General features: G+C 47.2%; 1 protein-coding gene across 12 annotated transcripts in view; it reads right to left on the bottom strand.

The window, feature by feature from the left end:
- CACNA1C (calcium voltage-gated channel subunit alpha1 C) overlaps positions 1-20,571 on the bottom strand; it is a 643,199-nt gene that overhangs the window by 169,324 nt on the left and 453,304 nt on the right. The window lies entirely within an intron of this gene.

Below are 20,571 nucleotides of genomic sequence, written 5' to 3'. Positions count from 1 at the left end.
CCAGGCACCCACCCACATCCGGTCTTCGCCCTGCTGGAGACTGTCCCCTGGGCTCCTCCACGGGCACAAGACCCTCTTTCCCTCCCAGTCCTCCTGCCTTCCTGAAGCCTTCTTGAATCCCACAGCATCACAGCATTCTTCCTCCTAAAGAGGAAACTACACGTTTGCACCATGTAGTTCAATGCTCTGGTATATATCCAGTTCTTTCTCTGCTCACTAGAAGGAGTACAGCTCTGTTTGGTGCTACTCCCAGGAAATGATGCCATTTTAATTCTCACAACTACCTGGGGAGACAGCCAGGGAAGAAGGTGTCTTCATTCACAATTTCTGGATGAGGAGACTGAGGCTGTGCAGGAGCAGAGCCGGGGCCAGGAGGCAGGTTTTGTCAGTCCTCTGCTCGTTGCCGCTCCCCCCACCAACGGTGCCTTTGACTCTGGCTCATGAATGGAAGGAAGAGCCGCACCTCACTGACTCACCCGCTTTTTTCTGCTTTACTCTCTTATCCTTTTCTTTCCACCACAGCCCTCAGAAAGCAGGGCATCTTCCGTGGCGCGATGCTGATTTCCCTGGGAAACCAGATGGGGAAGTGCCGCAGGGCCGGGAGCAGGACTCAGCTTCTGCGGGAGGCCCGGGAGCCCATCCAGAAGCATCCATTCAGCTTTCTTCCATGGCTCTCCTTCACCCTCAGAGAGTGGTGCAGACGAGCATCTCTGGGATGGGGCCAGGTCGGCACTGTTTCCTTCACTCTGTTTCATCAGGGCGGGGACTGGAACCCACACAGTCAGCCACCCACTGAAGGCTCCTGCCTCCCCCTTGGGCTATACTGGGGTAGGGCCAAGACTGGCCACTGCTGGGTAGGGTGCTCACGCCCACAGCAGTGGGGTGACTCTGAACCAGGCAGAGGAGGAGAAACCGACCCCAAGCCAAATGTGCAAGAACTGGGGGGTGTTAATGCCGGACAATGTCGCTTTATTATTCTACTCTATACACTCTCCCTCCAGAATCTTCCCCTCCAGATTTAATCTGAATCAAAGGTATTATTCACCCTTCATCCCTCCTCCCTCTTTTCCCTAATCTTAGAACTCTTCTGTAATTTCTCAGGAGAGTTGGGCTTGCTGGAGAGGCTGATTGTTCTTCCTTTAAAAGAGGGAAAGGGTTTTTGAAATCCAGAGAACAGGGACCACTGTCTTCAACAAGCAAAAGGCCTGGGGGCACTGGCACGAAGTGAGAATGCTGATGTTCCAGCAATCGACTTTAGATGGGAGGCGCGACCTTGGGTTCATCTGGACCTCCCTGCCTGGGTAGTCATACTACCTCTTGGTTATTCCTCCCCTTCTGAAGCCTAGACTCTATGAGGCTTCATGCTGTGGGCTCAGCGGCCCAGGAAACCTAGAAGGAAGGACACAGAACTTCTGGTTTTTGGATGGACTCTCCGTCATGGTAGGTGGGATAAGGAACAGGCTTTTTAAGTAAGGAAGGGAAGGGCTGGTTGTGTGGATTGCACGATGAACAGGTGTTGGTGGGTCTGTACATGGGGGCACGGAGACTTCAGGCAGATTTATGCAACTCTATTGCTTTTGTTGCTTGTGTTGTGGGAGTAATTCTTATCTGATGGTCAGCTGCAAAGGAGTGAAGCTAAGGTATTTGCCTGATTTGGGGAAAGCACAAAGGAGACAGTAGCCCATTTTTTATTCCAATAAAACTGTAGGAGAGTGAGCCTCCTTGCAGATAGAAGGGACCAAGCACAGAGGTCAGCACTGGGGAGGAAGGAGGGGCTGCAGGGGGGTGGGGGAAAGAGAGACGCAGGCAGAGAGGTGTTGCGGAAACCGTCTGTGCCAGAGCCAGGAGCCCTGCATTCCAGGGTCCTCCTTAGCCTCGACTCAGTGTCTGGGAAGGACACATAGTCTGAACAGCTCCATGCTTCCCTCATTGGTTACTGGGAGGGCCAATGAGAAGAGGTGGGCAAGGATGTCAGAAGCACACCCCTAATGGCAACGGAAGGCAGGAGGGAGAGCAGAGACAGAGAAGCAATTAGTGTGAGTAACTAGCCGAGCGAGGATAATTAACAGTGCCTTTGGGGGGGCAGTGTTGCACCCCTGACACCTCAGACCAGTGTGGGGAAGGGAAGCAGCCGCACTTGTCAGCTCACGAGAAGGAAGAATGTTATAAAAACTGGAGGTGCACAAAAAGGGAGGGGGTTTCTTGTTACCTGGTGAGTTCCTCCCACAGTGTTTGAGAAAGCGGGGGAAAGACTCTGTATAGGTGCTATAGAGGAGTTTCATGCAGAGACAGAGACGGAGACACCAGGGGAGCAGGAATGAGCCTTTGCGACACTTTCCGGTGCTGAAATTCTACCGTTCGATGCTTTCAAGGCCAAGACAAAGTTATCAGGATATTGGTTCTGGGCACAGAGCAGAAGAGTGTGGGCCATAAAGTAGCTGCTGGATGCTGGAGAGAGGTTTCTATCTTGTAGCCACCTGCTGTCCAGCCAAGGCGGGGGGGGGGGGGCGCTGGGGGGAGCGGTGCGGGTCTGCAAAATGAGGACATTCTCTCCCTGACCCAGCTAGTCATCACTTCTGGAATATAGGACTCAAAGAGAAAGTGCCAGAGGGGACTCTAAGGGATCAGAATGCTCAGGGATTTATGGAAAACCGGAGATTGAGTATTACTTTTATATCCTAGGAAACTGAGGCCTAGAGGGGAAAGGGTTTATTTGAGGTCCCAGAGCTATTCGTATTAGAGCTGAGACAAGGAACCAGGTCTCCTGACTGCTTTCTGGAGTCTTCCTTCCCCTTGATTTCCCCTCCCTATCACCGAGTATTTTGGGGGCTACCTTGTTCTTTGTGCTTGCCTCTTTCCTGCTGACAAAAGAGAAAGAGGCTGGCTGTTAGAGTCAGACAGCCCTGGGGCAGGAGCCCTGGCCAAGCCTCCTGCTGGCTGCCTGGCCTTGGGCAAATTATCTGAATCTCATCTTTCTCATCTGGAAAAAGAGAGATAATATTACCGATCTTGGAGGCTTAAGTGAGGATTTAAGATACTATGAGTTAACGGAGGTGACTGATAAGTGGTAGCTGTTGTTCGTAATTTTCAGTAATAATACTCCATGTTAGAATGCCTGGACACCGTATATATTTATTAGGGAATGGAAAAGCAAAATGCAGGCTAAACAGAAGAATCTCAAGATCACTTGCTTTGCATCTAAAAGGTCATCTGGAGTCTGAACACTTATTAGTGATGATGTATGTGCTCCCAGGGCCAATCTCTAAGGCCGGCTGCAGTTAACCACGCTCCCTTTGGGGCCATCAACCTCCCCCACGTCTTCATCATTGTTGTCAGTCCTTTCATGAAATATTCATGAAGTTCCTACTGTGTGCTAACAGCGACTTCCCCGTGCCATGGTCCCTGCCCTGGAAATGCTTAACAGCTCATGGGGAGACAATCTGTAAAAATCTTTACCTACCATTCATTGTGTACACTGTTTAAGCGTGACTGGAAAGAAGATAGCTGCATTTACCTCCCTTTTGTGCTCCTTTAATTCTTTTTTTAAACCCTACCTGAAACCAAGAATCTGCCAGAGGTTGTGTTCTGGCCCCCTAACCTGCTGTCTGCCATGCCAGAAAAGGGTATTTGCGACCACAATCTGGGTACCATGGTGGTCCTTCTAGCCTTACTCTGGATGCCTCAGTTGGGTCAAGATGAAGTCACATGGGTCCTGGGCAATTTTAGAGTGGCCCCTGCTGCAGGTTTCTGTAGCTTATTTGGAAAGAATTTTTGCTTCTATGAACCAGTGACACTAGTAACAGCACTATGGAGCCTCAGTTCCAGTTTGGTTTTAAATAGATTTTGGTCTAAACATATTTTTTAATATGGCAACAATTGGGTTAGTCTAATGACAAATGTCATCCCCTTCCATTGCCAGAGCAGCAGGCCATTTCCGTAAGGAGCAATGCTTCCTGGCCAGACTGAGGCATGGAAAATAATTTTGGGTCATCAACAATTCCCTTCAGTTTCACTGATCTGATTAAACTTAGAAACAGAAAGGGGAATTTACAAATTAGATGCTGTTCTCTATTTATTACCAAAATGGTTGCTTTCCACTACATCCAGGAGATACAGTTGAGATCTCATTAAGTCTCAGCTTGTGATAACATTTACTCCATAAATCTCCATCCATCCAGTGAATGAAACGAGCATTATGCCAAAGACCACATAATGGATGAAATCAAACCTCTGCCCCCTTGGAAGAGAGTTGACCTTTTCAAGCCTTAACCGTATTCAGCTTTCCCATCCTAAAGAAGCAGCTAAGCATTCATTCTTTGTACTCTATTAACCATTTCCTGACTGCAGGCCAGCTGGCCTCATGGGGAGAGAAACAGAATAAGGATATTTCTGACGCTTCTCTGCATGTATTTTAGAATAAAGGGGAGAAGAGGTGAGAACCTGAAGAAAAACACCATGGAGTGATCCCACCCTCTCGCAGAAGTTAGAAAGAAATGTTGGCAGACAAGAAATGGAAGACAAAGCATTAATCTGTATGTCTGATTCATTATATATCCTCTGCTGGATCAGATCTGGCCTTTCCTGGTTTTAGCTCCGACACAGTGACAAGGCAGGCCCCAGTCATCTGCTCCTAATGGCAGAGTTCCAGACGTTCAGGCCACCCCCACTTTTCTCCCCCCATCTTCCACCCCCTTTCTAATGGAGATTCATTGACTGCCTATCTGCCAGGCTCTGTGATAGTGCTGAGAATACAAAGTTCCCACCCTCACAAGGTATGCCATCCAGCAGATGGTAGAAGATGGATAAATAAATAGACACACTCTATGGTGCAGGCCTGGAGTAGGTGTTCTGGGAGTGAGGAGAGGTGGAGGCAGAGGGGAAGGTAGGGGAGGTAGTAACTGAGACAATGCAGTTCCAAAAGCAGATGGTGGAGTGGGGCTTTCCAGGCAGGGAGGGCAGAATGCATGCAGGTGCCAGGAAGGTATTTGGAAGAACAGGCTGGCTTGCAGGGGTTGGCGAGTCCTGTAGGAGACCCTGTACCAATTCTGGGAGTCTGGGAACTGCAGGCTTCTAGAATCGACTGAAGTATGATGGACTGGAAAGATCCAGGTTTTGTTCAGACTCCTAGGACTTAAGCTAATGTATGTCAACTTAGAACTATAGAAACAAAACAGAGGTCTGGAAGGGGTCTTTGCAGCTGTCTGGCCCAACCTCTCATTTTACCAATGAGGAGACTGAGAACGATTGCCAGTTGGTAACTGAGGGGGGCCCGGAAGCTTGGGTGGCCTGTTTTTCTCAGGCTCCTCCATGCCACTACAACACATGGACTATCCCCACCCAAAACTCTGATCCTGTTAGGAGAGAAAGGTGAGGGCCATTCATCTCACATTGCTGTACTCCCACCTCACCCAATCAAGGGGCATGACCACATGGATTAATGCTATGGAAATTATAATTATTGAAAATGATTATATACCATCTGAGAGGCTCAAGAAGAAGCGCTACAATTTTTACTAAGGCTTGGGATCTTCCTGGTGAAAACCTAGGGCACTTTGCCTGGTTGTCGGCAAATGAGCATTGCAACTTCATCATCCCCGCCGGGCGGCAGAACGGGCTGCGGGTGGAGGGGGCTAGAACCCTCTACCATTGGCTTTACTTTTCATGCCAAGCAGAGGCTCTCCCCTCAGGTGATAGTGGGGATCTTTTTCTCTGCCTCTGCTGGGCACGGCAAACATCACACCAAGCTTCTAGTCATATCAGCTTACTGAAGCAAGTAATAATAAATATAATGAGACTCTAATTCTGAATATTTCTGACAAGAAAGGGGTCCTCAATTTTTTCTTGCCCATGTGTATGTGGTGTGTGTGTTTGTGTGTGTATGTGTCTGTTTTTATAGGTACGTGTTGCTATTTTCAGAGAATTTTGTTAACATAATAACTGGACTGATATTAGATACCATTATCATATCTCATGAGTCATTGAAATGAGATATAATGGTTGGACAGGCTGATTTGAAGCTTGGAATTGGTAAGGTAAACAAAGGCTTTTCCCCTTAAAGCCAGCCTGTCAAGCATATAATTAAGGCTTTCCACCTCGTCAGTAAGTCATTGAGAACAGATCTATTATGTCACACCCAAGCAAAGCACAGACAAGTTTCAGGGCAGTTGTAATAATTCTTTAAAAGCTTTGAGCCTGTGTTTATATTTTCTCTTGACCTCTAATCTTGGGCTGTTTGCGTTCCCGCATATAAGGCACTGTGAAGCCCTGTGCATAAGAGTTAGGCTATGTTAGTCAAAACCAGCTTTATGTTTGGCAAATGATATTTAGAACATGATTTAGGGAGCATCAAAGGCTTTTTTTGTCCAGACGTTTAAAAAATATCTTAATACCCATACTCTTTTGTAAAAAAAAAAAAACAATAAAACAAACCAACACCAAAGAACCTTGTCAGAATTCAAATACATATTTTTGGAAAGGGCAAGCTTTAAACTTCTTTCATCAAAGCTCTGTCTTAGTGAATCAACCCTGCAGATCTTTGTTGGGGGTAGTTTTGGTCAGTCTGATGAACTAATGTGAATTAAGTCTCTGTGGCAAAGGGTTTATATTTGTATGAATCTGAGTAAATGGCTAAATCTTTCTTTCTAGTCCTTTTTTTTCTCCTAGGCTATCTGGAGATATCACCTGGAATAGGACATTTGACTTGCTCTGGTCTTCCTTGGTGACCTTCGCAGGAGATCATTCATTCATGGACTATATTTGGGAATAGGGTTTTTGTGCAAACACATTTTTCTTGCTCATCCTCCCCTTTGAGGAGGGGTGGTGCTAAATGTCATGATATGTGTGGGTCCTGTTGGAGGATCCAAACTGGGGGCAGAAGGAAGAAAGTTTACGGCCTTTGCAGTGAAGTCCAAGTTTAGGCTTGAAGTCAGGTGCTTGGAAATGAAGAACACTGTTCTGTTCTGGGAGGCCTTTGCCCAGTTCCCACTATGTTACCCTTGAGCACATTCCGTGATCTGCCCTGGGAGTGTTGAAACCTGCATGCATCTTTGAGAGAAAGTAAGTTTGTGAGCACTGTGAGTGGGGAGGAAATCTGCCCTTTGCTGTCTTCGGAAAACAAGCCTTAGAGGAGATCGGGCCCTATAGAAATAATCCAGATGCTTCTTTTAGCCCCCAGGGCACTTAACAGGTAGGTCAGGCATGACTGGAAGCTGTGTGGTTCTGCCCAAAGGCTGGGAGATAGACTCAGTGACCTGGAGACCCCTGTGTGCCCTGGGACGTTAGGATTCTGTGATTTTCTGATTGTGCTGGAGCCATCCACTTGGCTAAAGAAGCAATCCAGGGCCTAGTATAGGGACACAGAAAGGTCACTGCAATGGACTGAATGTTTGTGTTGCCCCAAATCTGTATGTTGAAACCCTAATCCCAGTGTGATGGTATTTGGAGGTGGGGCCTTTGGGAGGTCACTAGGTCATGAGTATAGAGCCTTTAAGATTGGGATTAGTGGCCTTAAAACAAGAGGTCAGGGAGATGGCTTGCGCTCTTTTTACCACATCAGGACACAGCAAGAAGACAGCCTTCTATAAACAGCGAGAGGAGCCTCACCAAGAACTTGACCATGCTGGCACTCCAATCTTGGACTTCCAGCCTCCAGAACTATGAGAAATAAATGTCTGGTGTTTAATTAAGCCAGGCAGTCTATGGGAATTTGTTACAGCAGCCCGGATGGAGGTGGGAATAATCCTTAACTGGCCCGGCCTTCTCTGCTCCAGTTCTCCCTCTTCCCCCTGCCTGCAGCCCAGCCTAGCACTGACATTCTGCCTTCTGGTTTGAAGAGTTCCATCCATCTTCCCAAGGGACTGCCTTTCTATTGAGCAACTCCCTTAGGGCGATTCTCTTTTGTTCTGACCAGGCTCCAGCCCCGTCCCACTAACCACGAGGCTTAAACACAAGTGATCACAATGATTCATAGTCCAGCACTTACAGCAGGTACTACAGTTATTTAAGAGGATGAAATCTTTCCTATTATATGGGAGCATAAATCTCTTCTGGAAACACTGCAGTTATCACCAGAGGCATGTGCATTTCCATTTGATGAAGTAATCCTGAAGGATGGAGCCATCAAAGCCCTATGTTTGGGGTTGTTACTCAACCTTTTTTTTTTTTTTTCATAAGCCACTTAATCATAAGGGCAGGGATTAAATGAAGCAGAGTCACTTGAATTCTACATGTGGTACCTGTCGGGGGAAAGGTACTGCTTATTGGTGTGTTTGTGGTCACAGATAGAAACAGGCGTGGAACAGCAGGGGCCAAGCCCTGACAGAGCTCCCATACAGGAAAAACCAGCTCTTGGGGGGAGTCCTTCAGGAGGCCAGGACACTGCTGTAACCCCTCCACCATCTCTGGGTCTGGAAAAGCACAGGGAATTTATTCCAAAGGTTCCTTGGTCGGTTCGCCCCCAGGACTGTCCTAGTGGATGCAGGCGACTGGTGGAAGGCCACCTTTGCAATGCATTCCCCCTCTTTGATCCTCATTTCAGCCATATCAGCCCCGGAAATGACTAACCTCCCTGCTTCCAGCTTCTCCCTCCTTCCAATCACTGGTTCCCATCAAGGTCGTGGTGGCCTTTCAACAGTGACCTCTGCTTAAGTCTCTTTGGTGGCTCCTCCTTATCCACAGAATGAGGGCCATCTCTGAAGCCCTCTGGGACCAGGGCTGGCTTCCTTCTTGGCTCAATCTTTGGTTTCTCCCCATGCACCCTAAAGTAACGTCTTCTCCTTCCTCCTCCCCCTCCTCTTCTCCTTCCTCTTCCTGTTACTTGCCTCTACACTTGATATACGTGGCTCCCTCAGCTTACAATGCCTTTCTCCTCCTTTTAAAGGCCTTGTGAACTGCTCCTAGACTGTGGGTGGCGCAGCCCCTGCCATGTGTCCAAGCAACTCCAGTTGTTCTCCCCCCTTCCCGCCCCTCTACCCCAGCACATAGCTAGGCTATGTTCTGGAAGCTAGCTGGAGCTGAGAACTATTCCGGCCGATGAGGTGGGGAGGGGAGCCGTGCCCACACTCCTACACCTGACCTTTACACTCCCTCTCTCTTGCCTCTTCTGCTGGCCAGATGCAGGGCATCCACGGAGGCCTCTGAGGCCCAGACGGTGGTAGAGCTGTAAGCAGGAAGAAGCCCGGATTCCCGAAGCCTGTGTGGAGGGGAACTTCCCCTCCTACCAACGCCAAACCCACACTGAACCGTGGAGCCAGAAGTGACCTCCACTGTGCCAAGTGGCAGACTCGATTTGGGGGTTGTTTATGACAACAATTAGCCCACCCTAACTGACACGGCACCCCTTCGGAGTCATTCCCTGGGGAGGCAGCCCCATCCACCCTCTTCCAAATGCTACTCCCTTACCTCTGTATTTCTCCAATACCTTGTTCATCCCTTCAACTCACTGCTGTAACCTGTTTGTGCATCTGTCTCCTTCACTAGGCTGTAAGTCCCCTTAGGAAACTGACTGTGTTTATTTATCTTGGTATTCTGAGTGGCCCGTTGGTACTTAAACATGTATTGAGCGAATGCACAAATGTCTCTCTCAAACGAGCGTGTGCATGACCCCAGGAGTTCTCCCCCAGACTGTTCTACCATTGTAAGGCCAACAATCTCAGTGTCTGTGCCCCTTCCACTGGCCTCCCATACCACGTGCCCCGATGATGGAAATACAGTATGTGGTTAATCTCCCTCCGTCACCAGGTGATGATCTCACCTCAGCAAGCAATGACAGAGGCAAGAGCTCTCACTCCTTCTCCTTCAAGAACAGCCTTCTGACAGGTAATATATATTGATGTGACATGGGGCTTTTATCTCCCAGACTTTATGTGGAAGGAAGGGAGAGGTGGGTGTTGGGAGCCAAAGGCAACTGTACTGTGGGGGGTTCTGTTTGGGGGCTGGTTATTGGAGGAAATGGATCAAAGGGAAATTTAGGATGCTTCATCTTCCCTTTGATACCTTTGCCGAGCTACTTCCAGCTCCCAGGTGTGTCGATTTGTTTGCAAAGCACCAAATTAAAATCAAATCAGCACTTTACTGGGCACCTACCCTGGGTGAGGCTGAGTGGGCAGATCCATTGGTCAAGGGTTTTGTGCCTTCAGGTAGGTGACAAGACCTCTCCAAAAACACCACATATGAACTCCCTCACTGTGAGGCTGTCCCTGGCCAGAGATTCTTCTTCTGGGCCTCTATCATGCCAATGTTCCTGGGATTATCAGAGGCTTGGAAGGGACGGCCCTGCAGAACTGCATAATCCTGCATCGTCACAGACAAACTATATCACACCCCTCATGGTGGGTTTGGCAAGACAGGAGAGTGGATGGTCAGTGAGCTAGAACACCCTATTCCTGGAGCATTCTGGTTGACAGCACTCTCCTCTAATCAAGTCCAAAAGTAGCCTTGCACTGAAAGAAACTCTGATGGGTCATATAATTCAAAAGTTTTCTTTTAAGCAGGACTATCACTTAAACCATTCCAAATGGATTTTTTAAAAAAGATTAAACACAGAAAAGACCCCGAATTGCCAAAGAAATGTTGAAAAAGAAAAACAAAGCTGGGGGCATCACGTTGCCTGATTTCAAGCTATATTACAAAGCTGTGACCACCAAGACAGCATGGTACTGGCACAAAAACAGACACAGAGACCAATGGAACAGAATAGAGAGCCCAGATATGGACCCTCAACTCTATGGTCAAATAATCTTCAACAAAGCAGGAAAAAATATGCAATGGAAAAAAGACAGTCTCTTCAATAAATGGCGCTGGGAAAATTGGACAGCTATATACAGAAGAATGAAACTCGACCATTGTCTTACACCATACACAAAGATAAACTCAAAATGGATGAAAGACCTCAATGTGAGACAGGAATCCATCAAAATCCTAGAGGAGAACATAGGCAGTAACCTCTTCGAGGTAGGCCACAGCAACTTCTTTCAAGACATGTCCCCAAAGGCAAGGGAAACAAAAGCAAAAATAAACTTTTGGAACTTCATCAAGATAAAAAAAAAAAAAGAAAAGCTTCTGCACAACAAAGGAAACAGTCAACCAAACAAAGAGGCAACCCACAGAATGGGAGAAGATTTTTGCAAATGATAACTATAGACAAAGGGCTGATATCCAAGATCTATAAAGAACTTCTCAAACTCATCACCCAAAAAACAAATAATCAAGTCAAAAAATGGGCAGAAGAGATGAAAAGACACTTCTCCAAAGAAGACATACAAATGGCTAACAGACACATGAAAAAATGTTCATCATCATTAGCCATCAGGGAAATTCAAATCAAAACCACACTGAGAAACCACCTTACACCAGTTAAAATGAAAAATTGACAAGGCAAGAAATAACAAATGTTGGAGAGGTTGTGGAGAAAGGGGAACTCTCTTACACTGTTGGTGGGAATGCAAGTTGGTACAGCCACTTTGGAAAACAGTGTGGAGGTTCCTCAAAAAATTAAAAATAAAACTACCCTATGACTCAGCAATTGCACTATTTGGTATTTACCCCAAAGACACAGATGTAGTGAAAAGAAGGGCCATATGCACCCCAATGTTCATAGCAGCAATGTCCACAATAGCCAAACTGTGGAAGGAGCCAAGATGCCCTTCAATGGACGAATGGATAAAGAAGATTTGGTTCATATATATAATGGAATATTACTCAGCCATCAGAAAGGATGAATACCCAACTTTCGAATCAACATGGATGGGACTGGAGGAGATTATGCTAAGTGAAATAAGTCAAGCAGAGAAAGTCAATTATCATATGGTTTCACTAATTTGTGGAACATAAGGAATATCATGGAGGACATTAGGAGAAGGAAGGGAAAAATGAAGGGCAGGGGGAAATCGGAGGGGGAGACTAACCGTGAGAGACTATGGACTCTGAGAAACAAACTGAAGGTTTTAGAGGGGAGGGGGGGTGGGGGGATGGGTTAGCACAGTGATGGGTATTAAGGAGGGCACATATTGCATGGAGCAATGGGTGTTATACACAAACAATGAATCATGGAAAACTACATCAAAAACTAATGATGTACTGTATGGTGACTAACATAATAAAATAAAATAAAATAAAACAAATTAAAAGAATATAAAAAGATTAAATGTATTTTATTTATTTTAAATAGGCTCAGTGCCCAGCATGGGGCTTGAACTCATGACCTTGAGATCAAGAGTCACATGCTCTACTGACTGAGCCAGCTGGGTTCCTCCCCCTCTCCCCCCTACGAGATGGATAGTTTTTGATCTCAGTTAACTTATTTGTTTTTTTTTTTGCTTGAACAAGATAATGCCATGACTTCCTTTCATGCTTCAAACATAGTTCTTATAATCATAAAGCTCATCTTTTCTCTTTCTTTAAAAATCAAACTCATGCCCCTTTATGTTAACATTCAAGATCAGTTTTCCCTGCCACTGTTTCCCCTCTGCTGCCCTCCCCTCTCCTTCTTTTCTCTGTCCATCTCACTTTGCCCATTAGATGGAAGGTGATAAATGCTATAACAAAGGAGATGAAGAGGCTACTCTGGCCTCCGGGGGGTTAGCAGGGCCCTCTTCTAGTTCCCTTCTGGTTGGAGGAGAAGGACAGTCCTGACATCACTGAGGGGCGGGACTATTGTATTAGGAGTATAAAGGAGTATAGTACAGAGTCAGCAGAACTGGGCTCAAGGCCTACCTAGCTGAGGTTAGGGGCAATGCACAAGCTATGTGACATGAACAAGTGAATTTCTCTGAGCCTCAGTTTTCCCATCTGTAAAATGAGGGTAGGAGTACACACATAAGATGATCTTGGGGAGGATTAAATGAGATAATCTATGTCTTTTCCCCCTTGCATGCAAGGAAAAGATATGTCCCCTGTCATGCCTTTGCCCCTGTCCTGCCTCTATCAGGAGAGCCCATAAAGGGCTGATATGTGTCCACTATCCAATCTCAGAACCAAAAAAGCACAAGCTATGGAACAATGACTCCCTTTCAGGGAGAGAATGTGGGAGTGAGGGATCTCACCCCTTTGCTCCATTGACCATCCAGCTTTCTCTTTCAGTGGGTCTATAATTCTAGCTCCTTCCAACTGCATCCAGCTTTCTCTTTCAGTGGGTCTATAATTCTAGCTCCTTCCAACTGTTCTTCTAGGCCCACTTCCTCAGCCCGTAAATCATTTCTACCCACACTGTCAATGATGATACATTTTCCAAGGGCCTACTGTGAGTATGGTTAAGACTAGACAAAGGGTATTTGGCCAAGTAGGTAGCAATGGAGAGATATAAAACCTTAATATTCTTGATCCACAGAGCTGGATTCAATTCAAGTTCAGTTCAATATTTTTTGGAGGGGAGAAGTCTATTAAATATAAATCACTGTCCTGGATGCTAGGTGGGAGAGTGAATAAGAAGTTGGTAAAGCATAGTCTTTGTCTCCCAAGGGCTGGGCCATGCCCACTCACACTGGGGAGGTGGGGCAAATGTCGAGCCTGTCTGCCAGTGCCTGTCCTGGGAGGGAGAGGCTGGGAGGACTGAGAGAGTCTGGGAGGACTAGGCAGGTTTGGAGCAGGTGAGTGAGGTGAGGAGGGAGAGGTTATTCCAGGCAGAGACACATGAAAGTCCAGAAGAGAGAAATTAGCAGGCCTATTTGGAAAAGAAGAGTAGTCTGGTTTTGCAGAAGGGGAGTAGGGAGTGATATGTTGAAGCTATTGGCTGGGATAGATCTGAGGTGCTGAGAATACAGATAGAAAATGTTTAGGTGGGGCGCCTGGGTGGCTCAGTTGTGAAGTGGCTGCCTTCGGCTCGGGTCGTGATCCCAGGGTCCTGGGATGGAGCCCCGCATTGGTCTCCCTGCTCTGTGGGAAGCCTGCTTCTCCCTCTCCCGCTCCCTCTGCTTGTGTTCCCTCTCTCACTGTGTCTCTCTCTGTCAAATAAATAAATAAAAATCTTAAAAAAAAAAAAAGAAAATGTTTAGGCTTTATTTTGCAGCTGTGGAGAGACATTCAGAGCTTTTGAGCAGGAGATTGACATGTCAGCTCTAGAAATACAGGAATTCTGCTATATCATGCAGGGTGTGGAAGTGGGGCTGGGGGCAGGGCAGCCAGGTGGCTACTGCCTTGGGGAAGAGAGGAGGAGAGAAGGGGAGGGAGAGGGCGGGCAAGGGGACTTCGGTTGGGGGGTGGGGAGGACAACTGATAAGATATGGTAGCTGACTAAATGGAGGAAGGATACAGAAGAGGAGGAGGGAGGAGAAAGAGGGAGGAAAAAGAAGCCCTTCTAGCCCAGTAGCTGGTAGCTGGGAGGGTGGAAAAGCCGCTGAGACAGAAGAGGGCTCACAAGATGCTGGTTTGGGCTGAGACCCTGGCTGGAGGGCAGAGGGTGCTGTCCCTCAGGCACTGGAGAAGAAGGGGGCCTTCCAAGTTCTGGGGCCCCACCGAGGAGTCCTGGTCTTGCTCAGTCCTACAAGAGTAACAGTCTCTTTGCTCTGCCCCTGCTGGGCACGTGGTTGGCCAGTGCTCCCAGGAAAACAGCTCCCACTTGTCCCCTTCACATGGCAAGAGCGGCAGGGAGTCATCTGGTGGCTCGGTGGGTAATCCTGTGTCTCTGGGAAACTGCAGCATTGCCTAGCAAGTGCCTGGCTGCGTGCTTGCTGCCATGGGCGTTAGGCAGTAAAGGGTAAACCAAGACAAAGGCAGGTGTCTTGAAAAGGTGTAAGAAGCCCTTTTCTGGTACGTTTCTCAGCTGGCGTTGACTATATTCCTCACCATAAATGTAACCATTTGTCTTCTAGAGCTTGTTGGGTGTAACTGTGCTTTGGCACGAGCCCCCCTAAAGACACAGCCCTGTGGATGCTGTTGTCCGCCCCCAGCCCGCCTCATTCTGCTTCCTATGGCATCACCGCGGAGCCCTGGGCTCTGCAAAGATGCAGCAAGCTTCCTTCTGTCTCGAGAGGGCGCTGTGGACTGGGAGTCTCCCTGAGTGGGTGGGGTGGGGTGGTAGGAAAGGGTGCATAGGTGCCCCCTGAGCAGGAACAGGGCCCTTACTGACCTATGACGTCACAGGCCAGTCAGGCACCTATACACTGACCTAAGGCTGGTGTGGGCAGGCCATCAAAATCTGTCAAAATGCTTTGTGGCTTTTTCTCCTCCATTCCTCCAGGAGCCTACAGCCGTCATTCACTGAGAAGGCTGTCATGGTCTCCCAACAGCTCCAAGTCAGCAAGCTTTACCCAAAAGTGGTTTTGCTTTAAGAAATCTATGGCCGCTCGGTGAGATTGACATGCCTAACTTCTCACTGTATATTCAATACCACCCCTCCGGTAGCTCTCCCCTGCTCTCCAGGCTGGGACAAGGGCATCTACATGCTTGCAGGGCCAGACTCTGCTCCAAACGCAGAAGTGCTACCTGTGGGAATGCCCGCCTGGGTCTCTGTGACATGATCTCCCACGCGAGGTACTGCACACAATCCTGGGTCCAGGGGCCCTGCCCAGGGGTACTGATTAACACCAGAGCCAGAAGGATCCATGAAAGAGTCTCATGGCAGAGCCCCAGCATATAGCCAGCGTCTTCAGGGAACGGCACTCTGTCATTTCTCAAGAGTTCCCCACACCTTCCCATGACACTGCAATCTTCCTACCTTGCCACTGTCTTTGCTTCTGGAGGTTCCGTGCCCTTTTGCCTGGTTTCAAATGGCACTTTGCAAGACCGAGAGTGATTCAGAGCTAGCAGAGAGCCCTCGGAAAGTGAGTCATCAGTGATGCCACAAGAAGGTCACTCTGAACAGACAGAATGAGGAAGCTACTCAAGTCTGGTGATGGTCTGAGCTTCTCTGCCCAGGGTAGGGCTGAAGATGCTCTGCCAAAACCTGCTTATGGACAGGCACTCACAAACTCTTGTAAATCACCTGACTTCTACGTATGGTAATATTCCCACGGCTGGGGCTTTGTCAGGGACTAGGGACATAGGGTGAATTAAGGGCAGCTAGCTGAGGACCTCACAGTGTAGACTAGCAGGCATGTGAAGAGGGGAACACACCCCAAGGGTCATGGGAGCACAGAGGGACAGTTAGGGACGGCTTTTGCCCAGAGCCGTCTGACAAGGCTTCTGTGAAGAGCACCATGGTGTGGTGGAGAGAGTCCTATATGGGGAATCAGGGGACCTGGCTCCGAGTCCTGCCCTCGCTAATCATCAGCCCAGCGGAGTGGTTCCCGTGTTGGACTCTAGATTCCTTACCTTATCTCTAAGGCCACATTCCGACACTAAAGTTTTAGGGCCCCGATTAGGACCAGCTAGGGTTAATTGGGGGGACAAGAGATATCTGGGGTCTGCACAGAGTTTGCTTCACTGAGTGGCATGGGGTCAGGATGGTCCTCTAACACCTGATAATTAAAGGCTGCAAGGTAAGAAGGGAATCAAGTAAAAGACAATTGTTAGTGTTTCTTCTCACGATTGCAGAGCCAGATCCTTGGTGGGATCCTGTCACAGAAATCTAGACGCATGGTAACCCCGGACCACAGGTTAAGTCCAGGGTAAATGCTGATTATTCTGATTAAAATGTAAAAAAAAAAAAAAAGCTTGAAATAATGATACACATGCCCTTGACACGTATATAATGTAAATCAGTGATATTCAGATGGGGCCCTTTTGTGGGTAACCTGCAGCTCTCATAAGCCCTCAAATGTCCGTGTTTCAATAATCCACTATCCTAGACTCTGCAGGGCATATAGCAGTCATGCGGCTCCGTCAGCTAATGATGATTGCAAAAGTGGCTCCCGAGTCACATAACTGAACACCACTGGTGTAAATATTTAATCTTGCTTATCTATGTGGAAATTCAATGTTTCGGTTCTACCGTCTGTCTGTCTTTGATATGCTCATCCACATAAATGTCTGTCTTAGACTGCAAGCTTTAGAGGGCTGGGAGTGCATTTAAATTGCCTTAATGGCATGACACAGAGATTCCCATATGGATAGATACTTAATAAATGCATTTTTTTTTATCTTGAGGAGGAAAAAGAAAGAAGAAATTTCTGACTTTATCTCTTTCTCTATGGCTTCTCTCTCTCTAATAACTGGCCTTCTATCAGATTCGACACTGAAGCTGGAAAATGGGCCCGTCCCTTGGAGCAGCGCATCTCTCCTGGTGACCATGGGCTCTGGGCAGCAGCGATAGTTTTGCCAGTGGTGACTTCACAAGGCATGCTTGTCGCCACTAGGAGGGAGAGGGAGGCCTCCCCATTACCCTAGTCTTTACACAGGAGGAGAAGGGCTTGGAGGCCAAGACCCATGCGGCTGCCTGCTTTGGAAGGGGCACAAATGCGACAGTGCACAAGCACACCCCTTGCTTGCTTCTCTTCTTTTTGGCACCATAATAGCTCTTGAGTGTCATTTTCTCCGTTTCCCAGGGCTGTCTGTAACCAATCACAGAGGCAATGGCTAGTACTAAAATGACTGGAGATGGAGATAGAGTGCAAGGCTGGGCTTTACACACCTCCTTAGCGGAACAGGCAGGCTGGATTGCATGAGTCTCCTCCTCTCCCCTTTCTGGAAACCCTTAGATGGCTCACAGCTAGGCCATGCCAACAACAGGAGGTCTGCAAACAATGCCCGATACCATTCTGTGAAGTATCTAGACTCAAGAGACTCACAAAAGAAGACTCTCATTTGCTCTCAAGCTTTGAGCCTGACCGTTTCACCCACTGGTGACCTCCACATTGCTAAGCCCAATGACCAGCTTTGAGTGCTCACCCTGCTTGGCCTCAGGGCATCGTGGACCCTCCTTCACTTTTCCTCCTGTCTGTCTGGCCATACCTTTCTAAGTCTCCCTCGCTGGTTCTTCTTCATCACTCCTGTCTCCAAACGTCACTGGGGCCCAAGTTCTTAGGATGCGTCCCACATCTGTCTACATTATGCCCTACTCTCACAGCTAGGTGAATGTTGACTCTGCGAATTATAATTCTGTCCCAGACTTTTCCTCAGACTCAGATTTATCTCAGTTGCTCACTCAACATCTCCACTTGGAAGTCTAATGGACATTTCAAACTAAAAGGTCCAAGATGGTTTTCCTGATACTCCTGCCCTAACATCTTTTCTTGTCATCATCTTCCCTAAATCAGTAAATGATGATTCTACTCTTACTACTGTTGAGGACAATCACCTTGGAATCTTCCTGACTTCTCTCTTTCTCACACCCCATATCTGGTATGTCAGCAAATGATGCCATTCTGGAGCCTGAGTGCACCACCCCATGTTACCAGGATAAAGCACCATCTCTTGAGTCAGTAGCCTCCTACCTGGCTCCCTGTGTCACCCTTGCTCACTTTCATCTCATTCTGCACATGGCAGCTGGGGGGATCCTGTTAAATACGTGTAGGTCATGTCACTTCTTAGCTCGAAACCACCAGGAGCTTCTTGGCTCGCCTCTGGTGAAAGTCCAAATTCTTACAATGATTTTCATGATCTACTCCTTGGTTAACCTTGAACCTCATCTCCTACCACTGTCCCTGTTATTCACTCCTCCCTGGTCACATTAGCCTCCCTTCTGTTTCCAAGTCAGCCTCAAGGCCTTTCCATGAGCTAGTCCCTCTGCCCAGAATGCTCTTTTCTCAAATATCTATATGTTTCTTTTCCTTATTGCCTTCAAGTCTTTATTCAAATGCTACCTTTTCTGTGAGGTATCTCCTGGCCACATCTCAACACTTCTGTCTCCCTCTCACTGTTTTATCTTTCTCCACAGTACTTGTTACTTTGTCACTCTCTTACATACTATTTAATTTATTGTCCGTCTCCCCACTAGAATATAATTTCTACAAGGGCAAGGAGGTTTGACTATTTTGTTCATTGCTATATCCCCAGTGCCTAAAACAGGGCGTGGTACAGAGTTGCCCTTAACTGATGGATGGATGGAGGGAGGGAAGAAGGGAAGAATGAATGAACTAGAATATATTTTTGTATATAATTTTACTGGCCACATCATTTGCTCTAATTACTTAGAGAAATGCTTCCCCACTATGCCCTTTCTCTCTCTTGTCTTCCCAACCCCTGTTCCTTCTACTTCCTCAGTCGTTTTGTAGCTTTTCCTAGAAAAAAAATGAGTCTTTGGGCCCCCTCTTGGTAAGCCCAGCTACCACGGAACGTGCCATTGAACTTTCCCTGTGCTGGAGCCAACTCTGTCTCACCGGTGCATCTCGTTAAGTGCTGATGGGGATTCTGCCCGGAAGTTGCCAGAGCCATCGATGAAGAGTGATAATACCTTTTTTCCTTAAAAGACTACGTAATCTTTGAACTGCAAAGAACTGGCAAATACACTAACCTGTAATCTTTTAGCAATTTCAAAGGCCAAGATAGTACTTTAATTGAGACACACATGTAATTTGTAGCAGCACTTCTCCCCTTGTATTTGTTTTGAAGGGCAAACTATGAAGTTCTGAAGAAGAGAATATACTTCCTAAGCCATAGACTTGCCTTTCCTGCAGATCTGTTAGGTTGCCAATTCCTTAATAATTTAATCACATCAACTCTGCTTGTAATTGGACTTCCCCAGTAGACAGTCCTTTGGACCGGTTTTCTGGCTCCATTCCTAAGTCTCTCACATTCACTTCATTGCAAGTGTTATTTTTTTACTCTCTGTATCTTGCTTTTTTGGATACTTATTCTCTTGCTCCATCCCCTAGAACTGTTCCACCATCATCCCCACAAGTGAAGGAGCCAGGCTCCCATTCCATCCTCCTAGGACAGGTTGACTGAGGACAAGAAGCAGACCTGAAAGTGTCCTCTAGCCATGAGGTGAGAGGCACAACCGTCTCCAGGGTCCAATTTCATCCATATTTGAGCTTATGAAAATGTGGCAGAGACCCTGTCCATTGGGGTAGGCAGGTCAGTATGCTCTTCCCAAAGCTTAGCCAGAAATGTGGGTACATGGGCCTTGTCAATGTGATCTGCTCTAGCAGCAGAGAATACTCCATTCTGGAAACTCCCTGGAATTTATTCACTTCATGGGCAAGGCAGGGAAGCAGCATACTTCTCCTTGGAAGCTCTTGCTTTAGCCAGAGAACAGAATAACTATATGTCTCTGTGGATGGCAATTAATTGCTAAGCAAGTAGTGGATATTGCACATTTTTAATAACACGGTAAGAAGCATGCTCATCACCATTAATCAGGAGTTAGGGGCTCCACCTGACTTAAGGTGAAGAGAGGAGCCAAGATGACAATTCCTGTACCTTAGAGGTAAGCTTCTCTGTCATTCACAGGCCAGCTTATTTATTCACCATACCATTCAGTCCACAAACGAATCAACTACTCCACAGTACCATCAACAGTATAATACAAGCTGCCAGGCATTTTTCCAGAAAGACCCTCAATGGCATCATTGCTCACCATTACAATCCATCAAAGGTGTTGTCTTCCAACTTGCAAAACTACTTAGTAGAGCATAAAGGTCTCCTTAGGTTATTAAATTATGTTGTTATGAGTCCCTTGTTGTTTGTGTGTTTTAATTTTGTATTTTCACCTTGAGCAGAGTTATCAGAAAGGGAACAGTTGATAGATGTATTAAATCA

This window comes from Neomonachus schauinslandi, chromosome 5, assembly GCF_002201575.2.
Source record: "Neomonachus schauinslandi chromosome 5, ASM220157v2, whole genome shotgun sequence".
NCBI lineage: Eukaryota > Metazoa > Chordata > Mammalia > Carnivora > Phocidae > Neomonachus > Neomonachus schauinslandi.
The sequence above is the reverse complement of the archived record's forward strand: the minus strand, read 5'-3'. Positions and strand labels throughout refer to the sequence as shown.